The 27,792-nt window shown below is 44.5% G+C and overlaps 1 protein-coding gene and 1 long non-coding RNA gene across 2 annotated transcripts in view; one reads left to right on the top strand and one right to left on the bottom strand.

Moving 5' to 3' along the window:
- SLIT3 (slit guidance ligand 3) overlaps positions 1 to 27,792 on the bottom strand; it is a 597,991-nt gene that overhangs the window by 314,384 nt on the left and 255,815 nt on the right.
- LOC122492699 lies at positions 435 to 27,743 on the top strand. Its single transcript, XR_006299736.1, has 3 exons — positions 435 to 4,856; positions 16,595 to 16,747; positions 27,425 to 27,743. It is a non-coding gene; the product is annotated as an uncharacterized LOC122492699 (long non-coding RNA).

Raw genomic sequence — 27,792 nt, 5'->3', positions numbered from 1 at the left:
AAAAAGATTAATTGTTTGTGATGGAAAGAAATCATCTCTGGCAGGATGTGAGGTAGAAAAACTCTGGGTCTCATGGAGAAGAAGTTCTCTAGGCTCTTATGAAACAAGGCAAATGATTTCTGTGGTGGCTCATCTTGGGGTCAGACATCATCTGTGGCAACAGAGCTGTGAGGTTGTGAAGGGGAGCATGCAGAGCATGGCACCTGCTTTCCTCAGCCATGCAGAGGAGTACAGAGCCTTGAAGGAAAGACCACAGTCACAGCTAGAGGTGGCATTTGGCAGGAGCCACAGGAACCCATAGAGTTTGTGGTCCTGGCCAGGTCCACCTTTTACCGAGGAAGAGGGACTCCCAACCCAACTGCTGACTTCCCTTGCAGTCTGAACAAACCACTTGAACTTGCCATCCCTTTTTTCAAAAGGGAAATCTTCCAGGTATTATTTTGCCTCAAAGATAAATTATTCCAAAAGCACTAATAGCAAACATTCACCATGCCCTAATTATCTGTCAAATACTACAGCAAGCACTTTCACACGTTTTTGCAGATGACCCTCGTACCACCTCATGGTGAAGGTCCGTATGTGCTATTATTTGCATTTTGCCAATGTGGAAACTGAGGTTCAGAGATGAGCTAACTTGTTTGAGGTCACACTGCTGGTAAGTGGGTGAGCTGGGATTTGAGCGAAGGCAGCTTGATTTTTCTGCACCCAAAGTCACATTTCAGCATGAGCAAAAATTACTGCTCATTTTAGAAGAATCCAGGAAATGTAAATCAGGAGAGAGGGGTCGCCTTGGAACACAAAGCAAAAGGACCTCAGAAGGTATCAAAGCAGAAAATCGTCTTCCTCCTCTTGAAACTTCCATTCTACAGCATGTACTCCCCTCCAACTTTGGAAACCCACAGCCTGCTAATTCACTTTCCAGATCCCATGTAGCTGTGTCTCTGGGCGATCATAATTTGATGGAGTCAGCTGACAAGGTCTGCAAGACTCTTGGAAAGGTATCATTAATTCGAAATGATGCCAAGTGTCACCTGGGGAGTCCATTTGCAAACACTCTTCTCCTTTCTTGCCAAAGAGCAAGTGTTCCTGTAGCTACCAGCTCCTTTCCACATCACCTTTCTGTGCCAGGCTCCTCCAGCCTGTTGGGGCTGATGCTCCTCCTCCAGCTGTCTATGCTGATGAAGAACAAACCAACAGTAACCCACAGAGGTAATACTGGGTCTGCTGTTGTCATCAAAAGCAGCCAGCTTTCCCGAAAGTTGCTTAGCATCTGATAGTGTGCATCCCAACATCCCACAAAGTAGCTCTAAGCCAGTAAACAAGTTCAACCTACAATGAGCACTCACTTTGGATCAGATAGCGTACATGATAAAGTACAGTGCCTGTCCCTCCCCCAAATTATAAATGTACTGCAGGAAAAGACTACTGGAGAAATGCTACAACATAAGGGTAATTAAATACATGCTAAATGAGTGAGCACCATTTAAATTATGGCTGGAACACATTTTGAACCATTAATTTGTATCTATTTTTCATCTATTTTTCTCCTTTCCTGTCTTCTCTCCTCAAGCAAGTAGCCAATCAGCCTTGCCTTTATTGCCTCAGAGATGGTCCATTGCAGAGAGAAAGAAGAAGTTACTGGCAAGGCTCCCTGGCTTTGGTATTCCAAAAGCTGATGCCCAGAGTTGAACCAATATGGTTTGTGGAGAACAAAGGGGCAAAAGAAGAACTGGATGGAGGAAGAGGCAAAGTGAACTGGAGAAAGTCAAAGTAGAGATTTCTCCCAGAACAGAAAAAAATACCCCGGGGCTAGGGGCAGAATGAGAGCATGAGACACCAAGAGAGACACAGACAGAGAGACAGAGAGACCGAGGCTTAGACTGCTGGGTGCTTAGGCAAAGAGGACTCAACCTCATGATTCTTGTCTCAATAAGACTTCCACAAGGCAGTGGCTATGTTGTATGGCTAGGCAAATACAGGCAAATTGTTTTTCTGCAAAAATAATTCTCAGGTCTCCAGTGTGCCCACAGAGAGCAGCCAGTTCCAGTGTTGCCATATGGAGGAGGTAAGGGGAAACACGGAGGTAACTTGTTTGGTTTCTGCCTTACTTTGACACTGTACAAATCCCTAGAACAATGGCCCAGACAGGGTGGAACCCAAGCAATTCTACCACAATTTCCTGGTGGCCTGGACGGATGGGGTAAAGTTGCCAGAAACAATCTAGGATGCCCTGCCCTGGGTGTCCTGTGTTTTTATTCACTAAGTCTGGCAACCCTACATTGGGCTTGAAGTAGAAACTAAGATGACAAAAATGATGTGGACAAAAATTCTTATCTGAGTTTGCAGAACTGAAATGGTGCACTGTGATTTATACTCATTCACATATAACACCTTTTATTTTTAGAGCACGTTATAGTTTATAAGGTTCCTTCACATATACTGTATCATTTGACCTTCCCAATAACCTGGGGAGATGAGAAATGTGGGTCTGATTTTCCCAGAAAAAGATAACAGGGATCAGGGAAGCTAAGTCTGCCGAAGACTTGCTAAGTCCACATGGGCCAAGGCTATAACCCAAACTGGCTTTCAGCTCCCATGATGCTCTGCTCTGGGACCCTGCACTGCCCCCCGAGTCCCAGCCTGGCCCAGGCTCCAGCATTCCAGACATGACAGCACTCCATTCAGTTCCAAAATGCCTCTCACGGGCATGAAGCATGAAGTTTCAGAGGTGTCCGATTCCAGATGATCTCTCTCTGGTTTGCAGAAGGGCCAGAGCTAGAAAATGGTTTTACTTGGTGAGGTGTCCATAGTGGAGTCTCTGTCATCTGTGGGTTCCAGGATGACAAGACTTGTAACAGGTCTAGCTACTAATCCTTTGGGCTCATCATATTCCAGGTCAGGTGACAACTGCCTACAAATAAGATGACTTGATTCCCCTGGGACTCAGCAAGGATGGTGTGGATGGGGATTTCTGGGGAAGAAAGTTGAGCAGAGCGGGAGGCCTGACTTCGGGATGCTTTGCAGAGCCTGAGAGCAGCCGGAGGAATGCTCTGTCCAGCAGCTCAAGACAGCTGCTGCCTGGGGGGAGGGGCCACTCTGTCAGAGCGCAGGGTTTTACACATCCTAAAATCTTTACTTATGGATGTCAGGTCAAAGGGAAGGGAAAAAAACTCAACCAGACTTGAAAAGTTACCTGGTTCTGCTGTCGGCAAATGGGCCGCAGCTGTTTTTGCCATTACAAAAGCTGGTGCTTTTTTTTTTTTTTTTTTTTAAGTATGTTGTAGGAAATAAAGAATATGATCCTGGGGAAGCCCCATGTATACCACTGCCCACTTTGATTAAAATTTCATTTTTCACTCTATACAGAGGATTTCAATGGCAGGAAAAGGTTTTTCTTTGCTTTTTTTTTCTTTAAGTGCTAGAAGACAGGAACCCGTTTTATTGCCATTTTTTATTTATACTTTGATATGTTATACATATTATTTATTGCCCACTAAATAGTTAATACCAACAATGATAACTCCTCCTTGTTGGTGGAAGTCACTTCTGGGGTGTGAGAAAGGGCATCTTACAGATTGGGGAATGAGACATGGGTTCTGACGATCACCACAGTATTCATTACCAACAACTATTTTGTAACATTTCCAAAGCACAATGACACGAAGCTCTGCAGACCTGTGATGACTGTATCTGAGAATTTCCTCCAAACATCTCATCCACTGGCTTGGAGCAAGTCCTCTAAGGAGCCAGCTCCAAGGAGCTGGAGACATTCTCGTGCCAGCGTCAGGACTCCTGGTCCATGTATCTGGCAGGAGTGATGCACTCAGAGTATGGTGCCTGTTCTGACCAGTCCGGTTCACCTGATCCGATAAAAGGTCAGCAGGACTAAGCTCTGCGCCAGGATTCCAAGGATTCCAAGTTCCCTTCCTCCGCCCCAGGCCAGTGACTTGTAAACGTGGAGGCTCTGCTAAGCACTGGGATTTTATTAAGGGCCTTGTTAAAATTTACTAGAGTCAAATAAAGAAAAGATCCAGCCTTGGAAATCATTCTCCACCCATGTCTCTCCTTCTCCCTGCTTCCCACCCCCACCCCTGATCCTACTTATTCATCCATTAAGAAACTAACTACTGAGTGAATTCGGGAAAGTTACCCGTATCACATAGCTTTAGAAATCACTTCAGAAAACGCCTTTAGGAAGGTAGGTCACCTCTTTCCATTTGTCTTACTCTGGCAGGTCTGGCGCCTAAGCCAATAGGCAGTGAAACACTATGGTGAAGGATAGAGAGATACAAACTCTTAAATCAGGCCTGAGTTAAATCCTGGCCATTGAATCCGACTGGGATGACTTTGGGCAAGTTACTTAACCTCTGTGAGTCTCACTTTCTGCATCTATAAAATGAGACGAGTACTATGACATACTGTGTCAAATATTGAGAGGGTTAAGGAAAGTAATGCATGTCCACTGCCTACCCCAGTGTTGAGTGCACAGCAGGTGCCAAAAATGTGAGCTATCAACAGGGGTCCCGTCCTCCCCCACACCCCCCTGCAAGGCTGCATTGCTTCATCTTGTGTTTAAGAGAATTTTTGCCAGCTACATGGGGAACTAAGGAGAGGAAAAGCCATGTTCATGCTGCTGGATTCACAACTTGTCCCATCCTTCTGTGATGTCATAATTCGAGCAGCAGCCCACAAATCTGAACACTAACCAGCCCTGTAACTGGTCCCCACCTCCCACACACTTTTCATCACCCACTTGCACACAACATCTGGGGCCTCTATTTCCACCCTACTATCCTGTGAGCTTACTGCCCAGATTCCGTGTCCAACGATACTCAGAGAGCCGGTATCCTCAGGAGGTAAGCATACCAGGGCCTCCAGGATCCAAGGCAGGAAGCCCTCTTCCAGGAGAAGCTGAAATTTTGCAAAATGGGATACAGGCAGGGGCATCTCTTTAAAACTGAAATCCCTGTGCTCTGGGGGACCTGAACACAGGTTTCATTTTTCAAAGGGCCAACATGTCGCCAAGATTGGGTTACTCTGTGTTCAGCGGCTGCTTGACCCCTCCCTAAGCCTATACTGAGGCAAAGACCCACCTAGAATTGAACCCGGGCTATACAGGCAGTTCAGGGCAGTCAGGGCCTGAAGCAGTTCCTGGGTTGATGGACATTTTTTGAGCAAGACTGACTCCTTCTACTCATTCAGGTCTCTGCCCAAGTGTCCACCCCTCAGAGAGTCCTCACCAGACCTCCAAATATAAAGTCGCATGCATCCTGTCTCCTCAGCACGTTTTCCTTTCCTATGACTTCATGCCACTTATTCCAAAGCATCTCACATATGTATTTGCTTACCTGCGCTTGCCTGCTGCCCCTAGACTGTCAGATCCCTGGGAAGAGAAGTTCTACCTGTCTTGTTCATGCTACGGGCCCAGCATGTGCTAGTTTTTGCACTGAGGAGATAAGGGAAAAGAACAAAAGACTTATAAGATGCCACACAAAAATCTAGACTCCTGCTTGCCATTGGGGCTTAGAGTACAGAGAATGTTCTTTTTAGAAAGGAAGGAAGGACAGTAATGTTCTTTTACTTCTGATGTTCTAAAGATTTACCACACACACACGAACTGACTATAGTCTCTGACATCGTACACAAGGCCTGATAAACTCAAGGTCGTTTTCTCTGGAAGTATGGCTGGTCATTATATATTACACATAGTCTGTCTCTCATACTCTCTCTTGCTGTATCTAGTGAATTTGCTGAGCCCAAATTGCTGAGGGCCTGGATATCTAAAGACATGGAATGGTAAGTCAGTATAAATTTGGTGAGAGCCAAGAAATCTGAAGTATTGGTGGGGGCGGGAGGCTGGGGAGATGGGGTCTGGAAGAGAAAGAACAGGAACAGTTGCGGCTTTGCGAAGTCTAAAACAGGTCAACAAAAAGGGGCAGGTCGAGACTCATGTCAAGCTAGCTTCCCTCACGTAGCCACAAATGCTTCCCTTTGCTTCTCTGAGCTGGCAACAGCTTTCTCTGTACATGGGGCTGCAGGGAAGGATGGGGAACAGGGCAGAGAAGGGGAAGTCTTGTTCATAGGAGGATTAAGAAGCAACCTCACAAGGCTGCAATGACTTTGTAGGCTACAGAACAAAACTGCCAAAAGGGCAAAAAGTAAAACCTAGTTATTGAGGGGGGCCGCATGTCCATGCAAAACTAAACTGCACACCACCTAACCAAATGAGAACAAAGCAACACCCTTGACAGATAGATTTGGCCCAGTGCAGATTTTCTATATATTATGAAAGAATAAAACAGGAGCAGCTCTGGCCACCCTCCTTGTCATGGCAACTACCACTACCTGCCCTTTCTTAGCAGCTGTTCTTATGAGCAAGATGGAATGCTCCTGCTATAAGGGCAGGTTCAGGGCATGTTTCCTGGTGACCCAGAATCCAGTGGGAGAACTCCTGCAGGTGTGCATTTAAAGGCTGTGGGTACATCTGCAAAAGAAAGCTGGAATTCTGAGTTTCAGGAGCCAGTGAGCAATGGGGTCCCAGAAGCCAGAGTCTGGCAATATGCATGTTCACACACACACACACACACACACACACACACACACACACAGGCAAGAATGGTTTCTGCTAGGATTGTCCAAAAGTGATACATAATCCATAGCTGTGTAACTTTATGTAATAACCTGTCTACAGCCTTCAAACCTTTTTGATAAAATTAAGAAATTGGAATAGGCACCCTCTAAGGATTTTTCAGTTTAAAAATTTTAGACTTCTATGCAAACATTACTTTCTATGCTCTTTTGTTTTTCTCTCCCCTGCTCTTCCTGTTTCATCTTCTGCCTTTCTTCTTTTCTTCCTCTTGGCCAAGTGCCCTTCATTTGCCTCACAGGGGCCAGTGACCCCCAGCAGCCAACCAGGAAAGCCAGCAAATCAGCAACTGTTTTCACAAGGTTTGGAGTAGCTGATGTCCCATGGTTATGGTTCAACTATCCAGCTCCTAGGCTCTAAGACAAATCTCCAAGTCTCTTGTTAAGCATTAAATAAGACATACTAGCCAGTCAGCAAAAGAGAGTCTCCTGACTGAGTCCTGGTGGTATGGAACAATAAATACAGTCACTGCACCAAGAAGCTTAGTCTAATACAGAAACAGGTGCGCCCAAATGGCAACATTTCTGCTGCAGAAATCAAGACAGGCTCATGGGGGAAGTCTAGCAACTAAGGCATCATGCTGACTGTGGGAGAAGTGACTTTTGGGGATCCAGAAAGCTTTCCTAGGAGAGGGCATGATAATGTGCAAGGTTAGCAAAACATAATATCCTCATTCTTCATTAAGTGCATCTACTCCTATAAATTGAGAAATCACATCATTTGGGATGGACCCATCCATTAAACATACATAGTATGTGTAGTTATCATTTGTTGAGTGCTATCTGCTATGAACTGCACTAAACTCCTCATACACACCTCATTCAGTCCACAATGAAACAGGAGATTGATGTCAGCACAGTGTTAAGAGCATGTTGCTAGTCACACAGATTCTGGCTTTCTCTATACCTCCATTTTTTCATCTGTGAAATGGGACAAAGAATAGTATATACCACATAGGGTTAGTATGATTTTTCAATTAAATATTATATAAAGCACATAATACAATGTTAAGAATGTAGTAAATGCTCCGTAAACATTACTTATTGTTGATGGAATCATTTTTCCATATATACCTACTAATGTCTAGAGAGCGTAAGTAATGTCTAGAGAGCTCTCTGAGGTCACATGGCTCACATGTCACCACACTCTGTCATCCCTTGTGATGTAAACTATCACTGCTTGATGGCAACTTCTTTAAATTTTCCAGTAAACTCTGCACCTTCTGGGACTAGACCTGCAATCTACCTTTAAAAGTCATTGTGGATCTGCAGGTCAATTAATCTTGCCTTGGAAAAGTCATGCAAATATATGGCATATACAGTAGAGCCTTAATTAGAGTTAGGGGTACCTGTAGTCTTTACCTTGAGGTCAGTAGATCAGGTGCTTCATGATCATCTGTGATTCCTCTTTGCCCACCCCTCCCCCCCATTCCAGACTCTTCTGGAACTCTTCTTTTGTTCTTCCCTAATAACCCAGCTCACCCCAGGCACTGGGGGTCCCCAACACAGAAAAGTCAAGGAGTGAGCCAAGAAGAGCTATGGCATGAAATGGGGCTGGAAAGGCATAGACCCAGCAATGCTGGAGGCTCTCACAAAAAGCTTTTAAGGAAAGGAAAGCAGTTACCTTGGGGGGCGTTCATAACACTTATGCCAGCCCTCGCTTGCAGCATGGTGGAAAGGGCGGGCCAAACTACATACCATCTGCAGCCAGCCCCTCAGAGTCCATTGAATGCTTCCCATAAGCCTCTACATGGCAATGGGGCCAAATTTCCTGGTTGACCTCAAAGCCATGTACTACAGCAGTAACTAGGAAGCATGGAAGAAGTGGCATAGGTAATTGGTCCTAGGAGGCAGTCCTAGAAGAATTTTGTCTATAAGGAAAAGAAGAAAGTAAGAGAAAGAAAAGCCTAAGGAATGCCTTAGTGTCTTCAAGCAGCTCCCAAGTTTTATTTCGTTTATTTGCTTATATGGGGAGAAGTCAGAGAAGCAATCTGGAGCCAATGAGGATCAAAGAAAGAAAAAAGGGCTTAAGCTGGAGAAAAATTCCAGTCGGACAAAACAAAGTTCTTTTTGAATGCAAGGCTGATAAGATTGCTAGGTTTCACTGTTGAGTGAGGTTATGGTTCTAAATCTCCAAAAAGCAATTCAAAAGCAAACAAACAAACCAAAACTCCCCCAAACCCTCCCTCTCCTCCCCAGTCCTTTATGTCTCCCACTTACACCATTTGTCCCAGAATTACCAGCATCATTTATACCATCTGTATTAGAATTACCTGGAAAGCTTATATAAATACAAGTTCTCAGGCCTCACCTCAGTCACTAATGAGTCAGAATCTCTGGGAGATGGGTGCACCATAAACCACAATTTGACAAGCTCCCAAGGTGATTCCTATTTACATGGAAATCAGGGAGTGAACCAAGGCAAGGTGCCTTCCACCTTGAATTTTCTGAATGTATGCATTTTATCAAAGTCATCAGAGGGCTGCTACAAAGGGCACTAAAATAAAAATGAAAGCTGCCTTTCCCAGGGAGATGGGGTTGGCTCAGTGCTAGAGTACCACCCTGACCCCAGGGCACAGCCAAGCTGATGAGCTGAAGATACAGGTTCAGTTGGTAACCCTTGATTACAGACAGACAGCTGACAGGGGGCTGCCAGGCCTCGCCCTGGAGGGATGGGGTGGGAAACGTCACTTAAGGGCAAATTCCTGTGCCTAGAAATCAGATCTGAGTGCAGCACTCCCATCCTCTACTAGAGAAAGAAACCTTACAGTGATTTATCTTTCTCCCTCTTCTTATCTCTGAGTTGGGCGCTGAACTGTGCAAACACACATATTGATTTGCTCTTCACTCCTGGGCGCAGGGCAGTCTTCTTGCCAAGGGACTGAAAACATCTCCACCCATTCTGAGGTGTGTGACTGCTGATCCAGGGGAAAGGGGAGGGCTCGATGGCACTTATGTTTCTTTTTTTTATGTGTGTGTTTGTTTTGTTTTTTTGGCCTACACAGTGTTTTTGTTTTGTTTTTAACTTGTCTTTTTTTTTCTAAGTATAATTAACATATAGTATTATAGAAGGCAGTTTTCTTTGTCCTTCTATTGCAACTACATCTTTGCAACATGAACACACAGGCTGGCATAAGGGACTCCTCTTCCTGGGCACTCTTGCGGTGACTTCCTCAAGGTTGCAGAGAGCGAATTTTTGCCTCTCTCTGCTGGGTGTCCACTGGCACCCAGCCTTGACACCTAGCCTCTGCTGATTCTCCCAGGCCGATTTGCCTCCTCCTACTCTGGGCTGCTGGGTGATAGGAGGGGAAGTGCTGGCCAGGGTTGTTTCACAGAACTTTGAGCTGCATCATGGGGAGGGAAAGGGAAGGGATACTGTGTTAAGAATCAGAATCACCCAACTGTGTCAACTCATTCCCTACGACTGTGACTCTCTCACCAGTGCAAACACTGGTCATTCTCAGATCTGGGAGCTGCCATTTTTCAGAGGAGGGGATGCAAGTGGTGGACTGCCTAAATGAAACAACATTGCCTGCCAGTCACAGTCTCATTGGAAGTCTTGATTCTATTCCTTGCTTCACAACCAATTGTGGGTTGTGCCATATGCAATTTGTCGCTAATTACTGTCCCAAGCTAATTCAGTTAAAAAAATTAAACTAGAAAGACCTGTAGGATCACTCCCACTCCCATACATTCCATAGCTTCCTTGAAGGAAAAGGGGATTAGGTTTATCTAGATTAGTGAATTTGTCTATGCCTTGCATCTTATTTCCTATGTACTCAGAAGGCCCATAGTTATGTCATAACTGCTACATCCATGAGAATCAGAAAAACTAATGGCTTAGCAGTTTTCAGCAAGTTGTGATCACCTACCACCTCTACCATTTGCTTAAAACAAGCTGGAGAGCATGCCAAAAATGCAGATTCCTGGGCCCTGTCCCAAAATACTGAGGGTGGAATCCTGAAATCTACATTTTTAATAAATGTTCTTTTCATAGCTATCATGCCTTTCCTTCGAAGCATAGCTGAAAATATTCCACTTTTATAAAGGACTAATTAAATAAGTCCCCCGACACCTCCTATAGCCTCATAATCCATTTGCTTTTGCTGCCTCCAGCATCCACAGAAAATACACATACTTTTTTTCAGTTCTTTGTAAATAGTCTAAAATGTTCCTGTTCTGTGTTTTGTTTAGGAATACGCATGTTCCCTGGTCCAGAAAAGAGACTGGCAGGCTACAGTCCTTAGGCCAAATCTGGCCAGTCACTGCATATTTGTGTAATAAAGTTTTATTGGAACACAGTCATGCCATTTTGTTCACATATTGTCTATGGCTACTTTTATACTGCAATGCAGAAGTGGACAGTATGGCCTGTAAAGCTGAAAATATTTCCTATTTGGCTTTTTGCATATAAAGGATTCTATGGCTTAGAAGGGTGGAAGAGAATGGTTAGCTGTTGGACAAATCCATTTCTTTGTCTTCCTGGCACGTATCTAGACTACATTTCCTAGCCTCCTTTGTGGTTAGGCCTGATCATGTAACTGAGCTCTGGCCAAGGAAATGAGAAAAGAAATTGAGACTGGCCTGGACTGTTAAATCTCCCTGACTTGATCCTCCTAGCTGCAGACAAGCCTAGCCTTGAACCTAGGTGTCATCCTATTGGAGGTTCCAGAGATTCATGAAGGAGTTTGGGTCTCTCTTAGTCATTACTTGGGACCAAGCCACTCATGCATGGAAAATGCATTTTGGGCTTTATGTAAGAGAAATAAATCTCAATCAATTTGGGTCATTATACATTATATTGAATTCACTTGCTAGGGCAGCCCAATTAATTCAATTTAAACACAGAGTTCTCTCCATAGGTAAAAGAATTAAGGAGGGAGGTCCTTTGCATTTTCAAATGCAGGATGGGAAATAATGGGTTGCTACTTGTTTATAGGGAAAGAGAAGGTTAGAGAAGACAGGGCAGTGGTTGTGGGAACTGTTTGGCCTGAGGGCTAGCCTCACATCCTGTAATGCCAGCATAATGAGTTTGTTCTCCCCATTGATGACAGGTAGAAGCCCTGTCATTCACAGTGCTAGAGGAAGAGACTGGTCCCTTTCTCCAAGAAATAAGTACCTTCAGGGGAGATGGAAAAGTGTAGCATCCAGGTTAATATCTTGTAGAAAGCCACAAAGTGCAGGGGAAAGAGTTCTGATAAGGTGTGGCAGACTTGGCTTTCAGATCTTTCCTGAAAGAATTAGCTGTGTACCTTAAGGTAAGTCACCACCCCTTTGAAGGCATGACTTCCTCATCAAAACAAGTCTACATCTTTAAAATGTCAGAACCATACTGGATTTCAAATATAAGCTAGCTCAGTGGTTTCCAAAGCAAGTTCCAAGAATTCCTGTGATCCTTCAGAGGTCCCTCAGTATCTTCTATAAGGTTTAAGGGATGGGCAATGGGCAGATTCTGGGCTTCCCACTGACTGAACCAGTATGGCATGGCTTTTTATTTATTTATGGGGGGATAGTATTTTGAAGCAATAACTGATATGTTCCACACCACACCCACCAATACCCATACACTTTCTTGTACCCAAGCACACAGGATATATTCTACCTTTGCCTTAGGGATGGATTGTCCTATACAACATAGAGAACAAAGAAATTAACTCTTGGCTTTTAAGTTTGAAAAAATCTAGACCTGTGCTGTGCAACAGGACAGCCATTAGCCACATGTGGTTATGTGAATTTACGTCAATTAAAATTAAACGTTCAGTTCATTGGTTATACCAGTCACATGTAGCTGTGGCTACCATAATGAACATTTCCATCATAATAGCGAATTCAGTTGGACAGTGCTGATCTAAGCACTAAGTACTTGGGGTATACTGGATTAGTCAGAATTAGTAAATTCTCTGATCCAAAGATTTCTCCAGTTGGGAAAAATATTGAAAAGGATTGTGAAGGGACTTGAGACACAGATGGGCACATGGTAGAGACCCCTTTCTTAACCTTTCTCTGCCAAGCAGCAGGACTGGACGTGGATGGGATGAAGAATGATAGAAGCTGAGGTCTGAGGAGACCAACTGTGCCAGGTGGAGCCAAGTGAGGGGACAAAGCCTCTCAGAATTACCTTCGCTCTGTCCTGGTGCGGGGGCATTAGAGAAGAATGGATTCATGGTGGCAATTAGCAGTCTTGAAGGGGAGACAGTCTTTGAGAGTTTCCCAGAGCTTCTGAGGGGCAAGGAAGTAGAAGAATAATTTCCTGTGCTGGGCAGAATTGCAGGGAAGAAGGAAGGTGGATGTAAAGAGGGGGTTGTCTTATTGGGTTCCCAGGTAGACAGACTTAAATGCTCTGAACTAGATGCCCATCACCTCCTTCTTTATGTGGGCACCATTTAAACACCCAGGAGCATGGACACAGCCCCAGCAGTGTGTGAGGTTTAGCTTTTGTGGAAAGTGGGAATGAGCGAGAAATTGTTATATAAACTGATGTTTGCAGACTGTGTTTACATACACTATGTATTTCTTATATTTTCCTTGTACAAACACAATCCTGCCACTGAAAATAATGAAAGGTTGATCAGTTCTACGAGTCAGAGATTAATGTTTCTTGCAGCTAAGGGTATCCTATTGGACAAAATGTGTCTGGGGTAACAGGAAGATGCAGGAAGTGGTTTCAGACCTGTCACTGTTTTAGATGAAACATAGGGTGTGTAAAGGAGACAAAATTCTCTGGCACATGCCCTAACTCCCCTCCCGAAGGGAACAAGAGCCATGACAAACAATAGAGTATGCGCTCTGTGCTTAAACACAGAAACTCACCAAGAGGAAACACACCCCACCCAAGCTTAAAGCTCTGCATTGCTCCACAAGAAAATGAGCAAATGATGAACAGGTAGTAAGCAAAAATGTGCTTCTTAGTGAAAGCACTGTAGCGTTTGTACTTCTAGAGACGCCCAGTCTAAAATGATGTTCCCTGGGGGCCTGAGTGGCGCAGTCAGTTGGCGTCCGACTTTGGCTCAGGTCATGATCTCACGGTTCTTGAGTTTGAGCCCTGTGTCGGGCTCTGTGCTGACAGCTTGGAGCCTGGAGTCTGCTTCAGATTCTGTGTCTCCCTCTCACTCTCTGTGCCTCTCCCCCACTCACACTCTGTGTGTGTGTGTGTGTGTGTGTGTGTGTGTGTCTCAGTAATAAAAAAAAATTAAAAAAAATTTTTTAAATGATATTCTCTGGCTATATGAAGGGTCCTACGAAAATGAAAGCTCTGACTTCCATTATCTGAGCATACTCTCTGTGAGTTCCTGAAAACTTCCTAATCAATTTATTTATTGTCACACCAGCCACATTTTTATCACTCTGGATGGCCATCTTATGGTGAGGAGTTGCATGAGTGTCCAGATACACACAGGCATATAATGCAAGCACACCAAAGAAGGTCCTGAGAACCAAAGAAGGCTTTAGTGTGAGTTCTTCCATGAGGTCCACATGTTGGTATCTACAGCAGTGAGTCTCTTGGCAGAGATGGACTTGGGGTTTCATTTCCTCCATTATTATAAGAAAATGGTTGTTCTTTGTAAAAAAAAAAAAGGTTGTGTTATATTAGGGTTCTATTAAAAACTGGAGGCAGTGGAATTTTCATTTAAAGAAGAATGATTATGGGGCACCTGGGTGGCTCAGTCGGTTCAGTGTCCCACTTCAGCTCAGGTCATGATCTTGCAGTCTGTGAGTTTGAGCCCTGTGTCAGGCTCTGACAGCTCAGTACCTGGAGCTTATTTTGGATTCTGTGTTTTCCTCTCTCTTTACCCCTCCCACATTCATTCTCTCTCTCTCTCTCTCTCTCTCTCTCTCTCTCTCTCTCTCAAAAATAAAACATTAAAAACACTTTTTTAAAAGAAGAATGACTATAAGACTAAAGGTTTTCACAGGTCCTTAGTATTCTTTAGGGACAGCTCTAGACCTCTGGGTAGGAGGCCGTTGGCAGTGACAAGAAGCTATGGTAAATTCCCCAAAGCCTTCTAGGAAACTAGGGGGCTTCTAAGCTCACTGGGAAATCTCTTCTCTCTCTCTGTCTCCTCCTCCTCATTCCTACCTTCTGTTCTCTTTCCATCCTACTCCTAGCTACCTTCTCCCACGGATGTCTCCTAGAATCTTCACCCTGCCTCCTGTGCCCCAAACTCTTGGGCTCCCCCACCATATTAAAGGCCTTCTCTGCAATGTGCTAGCAGAGATAGAAAAGTTTGGTGAGTGTGTCAGTGTGTGTGTAAGGGAGCCAGAGGTTGGGTTTTCACCTGTGCTTCACCCATCTCCTCAGACAGAGGGGAGCAGGTATATAAGGGGCAGGTGCATTTTCAGAAAGGGACCAAGGACTGAATCCAGGGAAAGGGAAAGAACTGTTTTTTCTCCCCAGTGGAAACATTTATATCCTGAATTTGGAGAATTAGATTCTGCCAGAAGGTCACATTGGGTGTGTCCTGAGCTATGGGCCTCATGAGTGCTATTTTATTCATCCTCAAAACCGGCTGGGACATAGGCATAATTATTCTTCTTTTATGAATAACCAACGGGAGGATCAGAAAGGTGAAGAACATGACCAATCATCCAGCTGGTAAGCCTCTGAGCCAGGAACTTAATCCGGAGAGCAGCACTAAGGTCTAGCAACTGGGAAACTCCAGGACGGCCAGTCCACCCAGGGAGGAAGAGGAGAGCCATTGAAGGGGCTATGATAACAGCTTGTGCTTAATAAGCACTTATCTCATGTGCCTTATCTCGTGAGCAGCAAGGCTGGGATTTGGCTGAGATCCTAGAGTTTGAGAACTACATTGCCCCAGTGTGAGCTGTGGGCAGACACATATTCTCTAACTTCAGGAGGCAAACCTTCCCAGTATGGAGAGGAACCTGTCTATCACAAACCTCTCCCTGGGCAGTGGGAGCAGATAGGCTTTTCCTGCCAGAAGTTGCCAGAAGGGCTGCGAGGCTTTAAGGTTGACTAAGCCATAATCCTACTCTAGATCATGCTGCTGCTTCCGTTTCCTGAGCAACAGCACAGAACTGGGAGAACATACGTGCTATTAGATTTGGACAGGGAGGCGAGCAGCAGTGTTTGTCACTGGGAACGGAGTGTGACACAAACAGCCTGGGCTCCGTGCCTTGCCCAAGCTGTCACACGCACCCCATCCTCCAGAAGCAAACCGATAGCAACCCAGAATACACCACCCCCTACTTGTGTTTAAAGAAGAGTAGCAGAGGAATGGGGGCAGAGAAGAGACAAAATGAGAAGACACAAACCCAAGACATAGGGGCAGCTTCAAAAAATTCCTACCTAGGCATATAGAGTTCTCACAGGGCCATGGGATCAGAGGCCAACTGCGACTCCTGAAGTCTCCAGACACATCCAAGTCTCACTGAATTAGAAGATAATCAGTAAACTCAATTTCTTCTCATTAGGATATGGCTCTTCATTACTGTGGCTGGTGCTTTTTCAGAGAAGAGGTCTGAATGGAAGTGTGAGTCAGGGCAAAAAGTGCTGCAAGTTTCAGAATGCAATCCATCCTTTTACTGGGCCCAAGTCAGAGAAGGATGTGAAGAAGGCACTTTTCCAGATACAGTTTTGAAATCAGTCAGAAAGTTAAGAGAATTTCAAAAATTATCTTGGATCCATCTGGAATCTTAAAGAAACTATCACTCACAGAAGAACAGGAGTGAATTCAGATAGCTCCAGCCCAGTAATGGAAGCAGCAACTTGGGCTCCTAAGTGCCTGGATCATTCTGGAAGGTCATACTTACTGCATGTCTCCTCCAAGCACTTCTGCCCTGTGGTGGATTCTGTAGACGTGATGTACCAGAGACCAAACCACATGGGTCCAGAGAAAAGTAGAGAGACTCAAATTTCCCTGGAACAGATGGTAAGTTCTTCACTTTTTTCTTCTCTTTGATTTTGTTTTCTCATGAGTTCCTTCTGCAGGATGCACTATGGGGAATCCAGGAATACCTGCTAGAGACCAGGCATGCAGGAAACCTGGACATTTCTGTGGCAAAGAACCCAAGAGATGCTGACACCAACTTTCTTCTTGACAGAGAGGGAAGCACACAGCTCTGGGGGCCTTCTAGAGTCACGGTATGCAAATAATTCAACAAATGGCTTAACAGCAATGCTGTCAGAAAAAGAATTTCCAATTCTATCACCATGGTGACAGCTCATCAAAGAAAAAAACCCTAAATCTAAAAACTGCCTTCTTTGGCTGATGAAAAATAATAAATAGGGCTCCCAGGCTTGTACCTTATATTAACTCTCATTGCCACCCTGAATTCTCCCCCAGCTCCACCCTCATACCTGGCCAGGTCTTCATACAGTTACAGCCACCTGTGATTCCCCATGATGCTCTTGAGCCCAGGAACTTAAAAGACGGGTGGTTCATTCCCCAGACTCCCAAACCTCCAGCCTGCCTCCTCTTCCCATGCTCTTCCTGGCATTCATTAACCCCTGACCCGGGGTTTATTGGCTGTCCATTGCAATTTCACAGACAGGGTATTTCTGGAAGTGGCTACAAGCCCCAGGTTGTGTCTACTCCAGGGATGGAGCATTCACAGGAGAGAAGGCTAGTATGTCCGGAGGGACTGAGTCAGAAATGGCACTTGTGACTTCCTTCTGTTCTAAGGGCTATGCCACAGCCAAATTTTTATATTAAAAACTGGATCGTATAAGTCTCCAAGGCATCCTGAAACAGACAGCATATATATTTTGCCATTTCGAGAACTGTGATCCAAGCAACTGCTGAGGGAGTGACGTTTTCAAGAAGTGGGGCCAAGAGCAGTGATGGAAATACAGAAGCAGCAAGCTGTAGGTGTAGGGAGGCTTGCTGCATCTTGTAGGGACAAGCAAATACTAGGGAGCACCCAGTCGATTGACTGCAGATTACTGCATTCTGACCTGGCCACACATTGGAACACTGCAAGATTATGACATACAAACAACTGAAGATCTAGGCTTATTGATGTGGAGAGATGTCCACAATATGTTGTTAGCAAAAAATCATTGTATATAGTGTAAAAAACAATGTATATAGTGTAATCCTATTTAAAAAAATTTTTTTAAACGTTTATTTATTATTGAGAGACAGAGGGACACAGAGTGTGAGCAGGGGAGGGGTACAGAGAGGGGGAGACACAGAATCTGAAGCAGGCTCCAGGCTCTGAGCTGTCAGCACAGAGCCCGACGTGGGGCTCGAACTCACAAACTGTGAGATTATGACGTGAGCCGAAGTCAGTCGCCTAACCAACTGAGCCACCCAGGCACCCCTAGTGTAATCCTATTTAAGGTATGTTTTTATGTGCCTATACACATAAAAGAGGAGAAGGCTGTATAGCAAAATGTTAATCACTGTTACTTCTTGTGGTTTCTCCTTTTTATCTTTCCAAAATTTTGGTGCCTAAAGCAATATTTTATGTGGTGATTTTATATTAATATTATATCAAAAAATCCATAAAACTCTAAAGTAGCGTTAAGAGTGACTTTTTGGGGTGCCTGGGTGGCTCAGTCTGTTAAACACCCGACTTTGGCTCAGGTCATGATCTCGCAGTTTGTGAGTTCAAGCCCTGCATCAGGCTCTGTGCTGACAGCTCAGATCCTGAAGCCTGCTTCAGATTCAGTGTCTCCTCTCTTTGCCCCTCCCCAGCTCACACTCTATCTCTGTCTGTCTCAAAAATAAATAAACATTAAAAAAAAAGTGACTTTTCAAGGATAAAAGATAGGGATCAGGTCTCTACTCTACCAGGAACTCTGGTGGGAAATAAATTAAAGAAACCACATGGTCGCTGCCCTCACAGGGCTTGAAGTCTAAACAAGGTGATACATGAAATAATCACTAGGTCCCAGATCTTCAGGAGTAAATGAACAAAACATTCAATGATGGTGGATCATGTTCTCACAGGTAGATAGACACAGGTGGTTAAGTGGACAAGATCATCTAGATTCCCATCCCAGATGGATGTGACATTGATCAAGTTGTTTATCTACATGGAGACCTAGTTTTCCCATCTAAAAGTGGGGTAACAGCAGAAGATCTGCCTCAGAAGACTGCTGTGCTGTTTAGATGAGGTAAAGACAGAACACAGTGCCGACAGGGACATTCAGGAAATACCAACTGTCACCATTACTATTCATTACCGCTCTCACCAAGGGCTCTGTGAAAGCAGGTGTGGGCATAGCACAGACACAAGGAAGACAGCCCTTTGGTATAATATCTCCTGATGCTGACAGTCCTCTACCTTCTGGGAAAGATCCTTCCTTTAGCTTAAGTGCTTGAAGAAGTTTTAAACAAAATGGCACTCATTTTCCCAGGAACAGGGAAGCCTGGCCCACGCCTCCCTGGCACAGCGCAATATTCATTATAGTGCTTAATCTGTTGGTGACTTAATCTGTTGATGAAGCCAATCAATGGCTCCCTCCATCCCCAAACAAATGAATTGCTCCCCTCCAATCGAAAGGCACCTTTAATCTGATTCCTTTTCACTCAACTCTCTACCATGACCCACGTGTCATTTCATTCCTCCTTTCCCCTCCTGCAAGTAATCAGCCTGGTCCAATTTGCTTGTATAAACAGGAGGCCTAGGTGGGGGGACGTCACTTGGCTATGGCAGTTCTGCTTTTTATACATCCCCCCGCCTTGTTTCCTGAGACTTTTCAATAGAGCCAGACTTGGAGGAGAGTTATATTAAACAGTTTGACTCCAAACCTAAACAGCCCCTGAAGCATTAGTGGTTCAAAGATCTCCTGGTGCATTTATGAAAAGCCATTGATCTGGGAAGAGGTGTTAGTGGACTTGAAATGCACTAAGAAAACTCCTTTGCTGGCAGGAGGCAGAGTGGTTTTCATTAAGGATCTGCCCTTTATCTTGTCACATCACTGACCTGCCCAAGCCGAGATGGGTATTTCCCCTTGCCTTGAGAGGAGGCTGCCTCTGGTTAGAAGTCATGATAAGAAAGCATTCATTTTTAAGACAGACACAAAGGACAGAAGTGACTTGCTTTGCGAGCGTGAACCCCAAATCTCCTTTATATTCTAACTTTCGTGATCACTTCTGATGCATAAAAGCCTTGAGAACACCATGGGTCATTCCCCGATGTTTGGTTCTCAGGACTAGGAAAATTGGGGGCAAGATACAAATACTTGGACTTCAGAGCTTCAGGAACTTGAAATACCACCTAGTACAGGGTCCCTTCTTAACCTGGAGGACCATTTATCAGTTTCAGGACAATGTAAATTGCCTTAAATCTCCCTTCTGCTGCGTACTACTAGGTGACCTGAGATGCATTCCTTCCTGTTGCTGCCATGATTTTCTCATCTAGAAACTGGGCCTGATGCCCTCACAGGGTTGTTGCGAGGATTAAATATGGTAATACATGTAAAGTGCTTTGCACGGTGTCTGGCATAAAGTTGACACTTGATAAATGCCAGCTATTATTATTGCTTGCTATTACTATACTATTATTTATGCAGCTTAAAAATTGTAAGCAACACTTTGCATGTCATGCATATGTGCATTTTCCCGGAATAGGTCTATACACTTAATTTTCATTTTCTCCTAAAGGGGAAGGACCACTAATCTAGCTAGACTTTCTCCTTTAATTGATGAGTAAAATCATGCCCAGAGGTTTAGAGTGTTCTTTCCAGACAGATGCAAAGCCAGAACCAGAACCCCCAAATCTGTTGATTCACTGTCCAGTGCTTTGCAAAGTTCTAAAGGCATTAGCGAAGGGAGCCCAAGCCTTACCCAGTGGTGCACAGAAGAAGTGATCTATGAATAAATGTGGAACAGGACTGAACACATATTGGCAAGGTTAAGGCAGAGGGGATGTTCAGGGTTCTGGAGGTGTGATGGCTGTGGAGATGCCAAAAAACTCTTGACAACAGTAATCCACAGGAGAGGCAGTGGGCAAACCAGAGTGAATGGGGGAGCAGGTGGAGGCCACCAGCCAGAACTTTCTCCAGTTACAGACTTTTATGCATTCCCCATGCATAAAAAAGCACATTTATCCTACAGGCTTTACAACATCCAAGATAATATGCATATTTGACTTAGGAAATAAATAGTTTTTGAGTTCTGAATGATTGTACCTCCATTTCCCAGGAAATGCAGCCCCAGGATTTTGAGGTTTGCATTGTTCTTCCTTTGACCAGGTTCTTCAAAATGCTTTCGTTTTCCCTAGTTCAGTGGTTCTTAAGTGTGTCTTTAGACCACCACCATCAGTATTCCCAGGAAACTTGTGGGAAATGCAAGTTTGGGGGACCTCCTAAGAACAACTGAAGCAGAAAGTCTGGGGGTAGGTCCGAGGAATGTGCTTCAAAAGGGTCTCCAGGTGACTCTGAAGCACACTCAACTCTGAGAACCACTTATTTAGGCCATCAGTGTGGCAGAGAAACATAACAAGGAAAGAGGGCTTTAAAAAATCTTCCAGAAATTTGAGACCCTGGAATACACTTTTTTTTTTTTTTTTTTTTTGGTATGGAATAAACTGAAACTAGATTAGTAACCTAGTTCCTCTTGTATTTTGCAAACAAGAGATCTTGGAGGGAAGTGGAAAATAAATTTCAAGGCCTTTCATCTCAGTTACCATGACATGTTCATTTAGCATTGTGTGGGGAGGAAGGGAGAGAGGGAAGGAGGGGCAGCAGTTAGGCTTGTAGAGGAGAATACACAATTCCAATGGAATCCACTGTAATTTAGGGGTAATTAGCGTCTGCACATTCTCTATCCATGAGGCTCCATTAATCCAGTTAATCCTTATCTTCCAATCAAAAACAAACATCCTTGAGTGTGCTTGGGATCCTTTTAACACATTCTGCCCACCTGGATGCTGTCCTCTGCCTTGTAATCCAGAGCTTTTAGGAGCCACTTCAGCTCCTGGGAAGGGGAGACGACTCACCGTCTTGGCTGGGTCCTGCCAGCTCCTTGGAAATAAGCCCTCTCCCAGGCTGCTCCCTCGCCCGAAGCACACGTTCTCTGGCTAGACCTGGCCTCTCCCTGTCATTACGCAAGTCGCTCTTGGTACTCCCTTGCTATTCTGGGCAGCCTTCCCTGACAACTCCTTGACTTCCCCTTGCCTAAGCAATGCAAGAGCTTGGATAATACTAATGCCTTGCATTGCTAAGACGCTCTGCTGTTTCCAGAGGCCTTTCTTATTTGCTTCACGGGATCCTCCAAACTACTGTAATATCATTACCCCTCTCCGCTTTCCCACCCACTTTGGCCCCCTGCAATTTACAGATGGGGGTCATAGAAGCTTCCAGGGGTTACATAACCTATCAAATTCCCACAGATAGCAACTGGATGACAAAGTAGGTTCAAAATCAGGTCTCCTGATTCGCAGGCAAAGACCTTCCTGCTATAGAACACTGTTTCTTTCTGACTACCCACCTAAATCCATAACACTAATGAATAATGCATTTGTGCTTTCACTGTGTTTATGTCTTTGGGACGCCTTTGTATCTGTGAAAATAAGTGTGTCTTCATTTAAAAGCCTTTATAGAGAAGACATCATATCTGTGTAACTCAGGCTCAATAATATAAAGTGCTTCTACCTATTCAAAATATTTTCATTTTCTCTTATTTTGTCTACAAAACAATCCAACAAGTAGGATAAGCAGTATTATATCTATTATAATGGTAAGGAAACTAAAAGTTGGCCAATAAAAGCAACTTCCTGGCTCAGCAATAGAAAGTGGTATCATTGGGAACAAAATACAGACTTTTAACATCTGGTGCTGTATTTATTTACTAGATGCATGGTTTTAAAATTGTGTTCTGAAAACTGCAGGGTTCTTATATGCCACCTTGGGAACTCCTAGGGGAGCCATGGAAGGGTGGGGCTGGCAGCGCTCTGGGTCTCCTACCCTGGTTTAACTAGAATGTTCTCTCCCTTAAAAAGCAGCTTGGAAGCTGCTGGCAGGTTGTCATTTCCTATATGAAGTACCCAGCTTGTAGTACTTGTCAGGTATAGACAGTGGCTTCAGGATAGTACAGTTGCAGGCAGCCCTGATCAGCCCTGAGGATCTTATAAACACTTCTGACCTCCCAACTTGCTGTCAGTGTGGGAGGTGAAAACTGTGCCCTGTCCTCAGAGAGGGTAAGCTACCCCACAGCCTTTTCATATTCTGTTCATCAATTCAACAAAATTTGTTAGGCAACTACCATGTACTAAGTTCCGTGCTAGAGTTTCGAACTAGAATAATAGAAAACCAGTATGAAGATGACTGATTCCCTGCCCTCATGCAGCTTCACACCAATAAATAATTCCAAATCATAATAAGGACTAGGAAGGAAAGATCTGCCTGCTGTACGAAAGAGTAAGGGTGGAGGAGGGGGTCTCATCCACTTAGGAGGTCAGAGAATTCCACTTTGTGGAGACAATACTGAAGCGAGGCTTTCTCGGCAGGGTAGAGAGGGAGAGGGAGACCATTCCTGCTGCACAAAACAACATATTGTCTAGATACGAAGCAACGAGACTGTGGCCTGTTTGAGGGTATCAAGGACATGAGCTGGCCCAGAGTGCCAGGAGATGGGAGACAGGTCAGGCGGTGCAGGGCTTAGAATTTATGCAAAGCAAAATGGACAGCTACTGTCCATTTGTCCGATTTTGGCTACTGTCTGGAAAAAAATGGGGTTGGTCAAGGGTATAAAGCGAAGAGACTTTTAGGAGCCTCATTAGGGTGGTTTTGTATATATGTGACTTAACTGGCCCAATTAATTTCTAATACTGGAAGTAACACTGGATGCTCTTGAGAGTGGAGCCAGTTATCAGAAAGGAAATCCACGGTCACAGAGATGCCCTTGGGAGATTTTATAATTTAACGTGGAAGGGAGAGAGCAGGCAACATGGACAAGACTTTAGAAGAACAAGAGTGGTGGGGCGCCTGGGTGGCTTAGTCGGTTGAGTGTCCGACTTCGGCTCAGGTCATGATCTCACGGTCCGTGAGTTCAAGCCCCGCGTCGGGCTCTGTGCTGGCTGCTCAGAGCCAGGAGCCTGTTTCAGATTCTGTGTCTCCCTCTATCTCTGCCCCTCCCCTATTCACGCTCCGTCTCTCTCTGTCTCAAAAATAAATTAAAAAAAAAAAAAGAACAAGAGTGGTAAAAATGAGAAGTTCTACCTTAGATTTGGATGACAAGGTCCCAGCCCTGCACTATTACATCTTATTTGTAACGTGAGACAGGCCATTTAACCAAGCCCTTAGGCCTCATTTTCCCCAGCTGTGATGAGGGTCCAATAGCCCAACCACAGCAAGTTATCAGGCAATCCGATTACATAATGTAAGTGCAAGTACTTTGTAAATGGTAAGGCATTCTTAAAATACAGGATGCCATTATCATTAACCATGTCAGTATATACACAGTAATTATAATTACAGTTCTGAGTAAATATGGAATAACATTTTTATCTCCAGTTGCATCCCCAAAGTAAGTTACTAGCCACCAAGAAATTTGTGTTCTTAGATGGGTTCAGAGTTTCATTATATTCCACCATAAATCTACCTTTAATTTTTCAAATGATAAAGTTGTACAATTACTCAATTTTATTTCTTTAGAATTATCATATTTTCTCAAAATTATGACTATAGCCATACTTGTTTCATACTATATCTCCCAAACCTTAGTCATTTATGTTTTAAAGTCATACTTTTTTTTTTTTTAATTTTTTTTTCAACGTTCATTTATTTTTGGGACAGAGAGAGACAGAGCATGAACGGGGGAGGGACAGAGAGAGAGGGAGACACAGAATCGGAAACAGGCTCCAGGCTCCGAGCCATCAGCCCAGAGCCTGACGCGGGGCTCGAACTCACGGACCGTGAGATCATGACCTGGCTGAAGTCGGACGCTTAACCGGCTGCGCCACCCAGGCGCCCCTAAAGTCATACTTTTAAACCATAAATGCATAAAGATACTTGGTATTTTATTTAAATTGAATTTATATATATTCCCTTCCACTTTTAGCTTTAATGAATTTAAATCTCAAGAATATCACTTGTGAAATATCTATTCCTAATTCACATTAAAATAGTTGGAAGGCTATCAACATACAAATAATCTGAACTATCAGGATCTCACATAACATCAGCAGTAAACACTATACTTGGGAAATAATGGCTTGTACCATTCATATTTCAGGGAATTTTTTCAGTATCAAAATTAATAGGGCCTTTTGCTAGCCGAGGGGTTCTTAACGTTAGAATAACCTGGAGAGTTTTTAAAACTCTTGATGCCCAGCTGGATCCCAGATCAAGTAAACAAAAATCTTCAGGCATGGGACCCTCAGTATACTACCAAGTTCCCTGGGATAATTCTCATTAGGGCCCAGGTTGAGAACTGACCTAGATTCTTGGGTGCCTTCCAGGGCTGCCTGGGCCTCCTAGGACTGTCCAGATATTGAGGACAGACATGGGGAAAATCCGGCAGCAGTGGAGTCAATCACTGTTTTTGTCTCATTCAGAAGGGACTAACCATCTGGATAAAAACAGTAGCAGTGCTACTACTAATAGGCAATATTCACTGAAAGCTAAGTTTACATCAGTTACTCCTCCAAGTAGTTTATGAGAATTACTTCATTAGTATTCATAGGAATGTTGCAAAGGGGGCACCATAATAATCTGCTTCTGAGATGAGGCATCTGAAGCCCAGAGTGGTGTAGGGACTTGGCCAAGGTCACACAGTAGAAGTGACAGAGCTGGAATGGAGGACCCTTGAAAGCAAGCCCAAGTCTCCATCCTTTATTCATGGCTTGCTACTTAAAACAGACATCTTAGGGCCTGGAATCCTGTTCTATGAACCAGAATCTCCTATCTCTGTGCCTTCTTTAAAAAGTTACTTGTTTGTTTGTTTATTTTGAGAGAGACAGAGAGAGAATGCAAGCGGAAGAAGGGCACAGGGAGAGGGGGACAGAGGACCTGAAGCAGACTCTGTGCTGACAGCAGAGAGCCTGATGTGGGGCTCCAACTCATGAACCGTGTGATCATGGCCTGAGCTGAAGTCCAACGCTTAACTGACTGAGCCACCCAGGTGCCCCTCTGTACCTTTTTATTAGACTCCTTTCCCTATCCCTAATTTGGCAGATGAGTACATTATATTGGCATGCAAATAAAGGCCTGTAGAGGCTGTAGTATTTCCCAGGTCCTATAACCAACTCCACATGTGGTCTTGGGAGAGTCCCCTAACTTCTCTTGGATGCGCTTTTTCTCATTTGAGTTGCAACAATGAACTCTGCCTCACAGCCATTAACGTCGGAAGAGGAGGCATCCAAAGTGTTGGGTCCCCACTGCTCCTTGCCCTGGAGAAAGCTGCATGGGGAGGGAAGGATGGTTTCCAGCAGCCCAGAAGTCACTTTTCTCCTTTGTAGGATCCAGTTTCCCCCAACAGACTTCAGTCTGAATAAACAAAACTAGATTAACACACCTAGGGGATCTTTGAGTCCAGTCTGAGTTTTTAGCATCCAGCTACAGGGAGGTGAGAAGAGTCTGTTGTTTTCTAAAAGAGAGATGAAGAAACCACCCTCCAATTATGCAGCAGATTCTGCCTCACAGTTGAATAAAGGGCATGAAATCGGATGTTTTCAAGCTCAAAATAAAGCAGTGGAAAATCCACCTCCCTTCTCCCTCCATAAAGAACATCTAACACATTGCGTTTAATTTCCGAATAGGGCAATGTTCTTTTTAAGGGAAATGTTAAGCAGGGATTAAAGACACGATGGGCTGTGTAACTCTATCCTCAGCCCTTTCATTGTTAATAGTATTTTTTTTGGCGGCGTCTGTGCAGAGATGTGGGAAAAACCAAAGTCTTATGTAAATGAGAAGTGACACACTGATAAACCAAGCGCCAGACCTGAGGTCTTAATTACACAGGAGTCTAGATGTCAGAGTGAATGCAGCTTATTGACGTTCAGAGATTTCACTCAGTATTAAGTTGGACGACCTTCTTCCGGGAGCAGACAGCAAAGCGCAGGTTTCTCATTACTCAGGGCCACGTTCGCAAATGGCAAAGGGCTACGTTCATGCCTGGGCACTTTTCTGGATAGAATACGTCCCTGAACTCTGACACCCCCACTTGCTTGCAGTGGCACAAGCAAAGCAAGGTGTTTGCAGGTGTTTCCAGCTGTGGAGTAAACTGCTGGTAATTGACAATGGTTCTTAAAAGCAAAGGTCTCCAATGGCGTCCCCCCCCCCACACACACAGTAGCCTACCCTCCCCCCATTTGGCATCATTTGTGGCATCTGACACACTGTCAGAGGCATGATTTCAACAGCTAATACTCCTGTGAAGTATATGAAAGCATTAGTAGCTACTTTTTAAGGCTGGGAAGCCTGCAAGGTCAATAATTAACAAGCATTTGTGTTACTGAACAGGACACTTGGGGGACACAGCTCACACAAGGCGTTGCTGGTGGACTGGAGTCAAGGGAGGTTTATATCTCCTGGCTGGGGGCTCTTTTCATTAGCTTGACACTGTGGCCATTATCCTAGGGGGTACAGGCTGTGTTTTTAAAAGGGGCTTGGGCAGAACCTAACAGTTCTCAGTGGGTGTTAGGGTCTTTGCCTTGGAACAGAAAAACAATACATCCTTTCCTTCCACCCGTACTAATTAAAGTGTCAGGATGGAGCCCCAACACTGATTTGACACATGACATGACGTCCCTTGTAATCTGACGTGTCTTAGGCTAACATCAAAGCGCCGTCAAGGAAAATGAAGCGGGATACTTAGAGTGTGCCCGTTGTAGGCTGACATATAACTCCATCCAGCTTCATTCACAGGCCCTCGCTCACCAGGAGATTAACCCGTCAGGCTGTCGAGTGAGAAGGGACGGAGCAGACCCTGACAGGAGGCCCGCAATGCAGGGGAAATCAAAACAAATCCACCTGCTCAGGGAAGACTTTTTCGACACCTCGTCCCCCTATGGACATCTGTGGCAAGTGTCATCGCGACCACTGGTGTGGCACTGGATCATTTATGACTGCCTCATGACATTATTTTTCACTGTTGTCTTTGTATTGTTGTTTGACGACTTTGTGTGATGGTCTCTTCTCACTCCACAAATAAACTGCAGCACCTGGCAGGCGGGGAGCAGCTTGAGCACGTGTCTGTTCTAGCAAACTCCTCTGGTGACTCCACGAAGGGCTGG

This window comes from Prionailurus bengalensis, chromosome A1 (genome assembly GCF_016509475.1).
Source record: "Prionailurus bengalensis isolate Pbe53 chromosome A1, Fcat_Pben_1.1_paternal_pri, whole genome shotgun sequence".
Lineage (NCBI taxonomy): Eukaryota > Metazoa > Chordata > Mammalia > Carnivora > Felidae > Prionailurus > Prionailurus bengalensis.
Note: the sequence above shows the minus strand (reverse complement) of the source record. Positions and strands in the feature narration are given on the sequence as shown.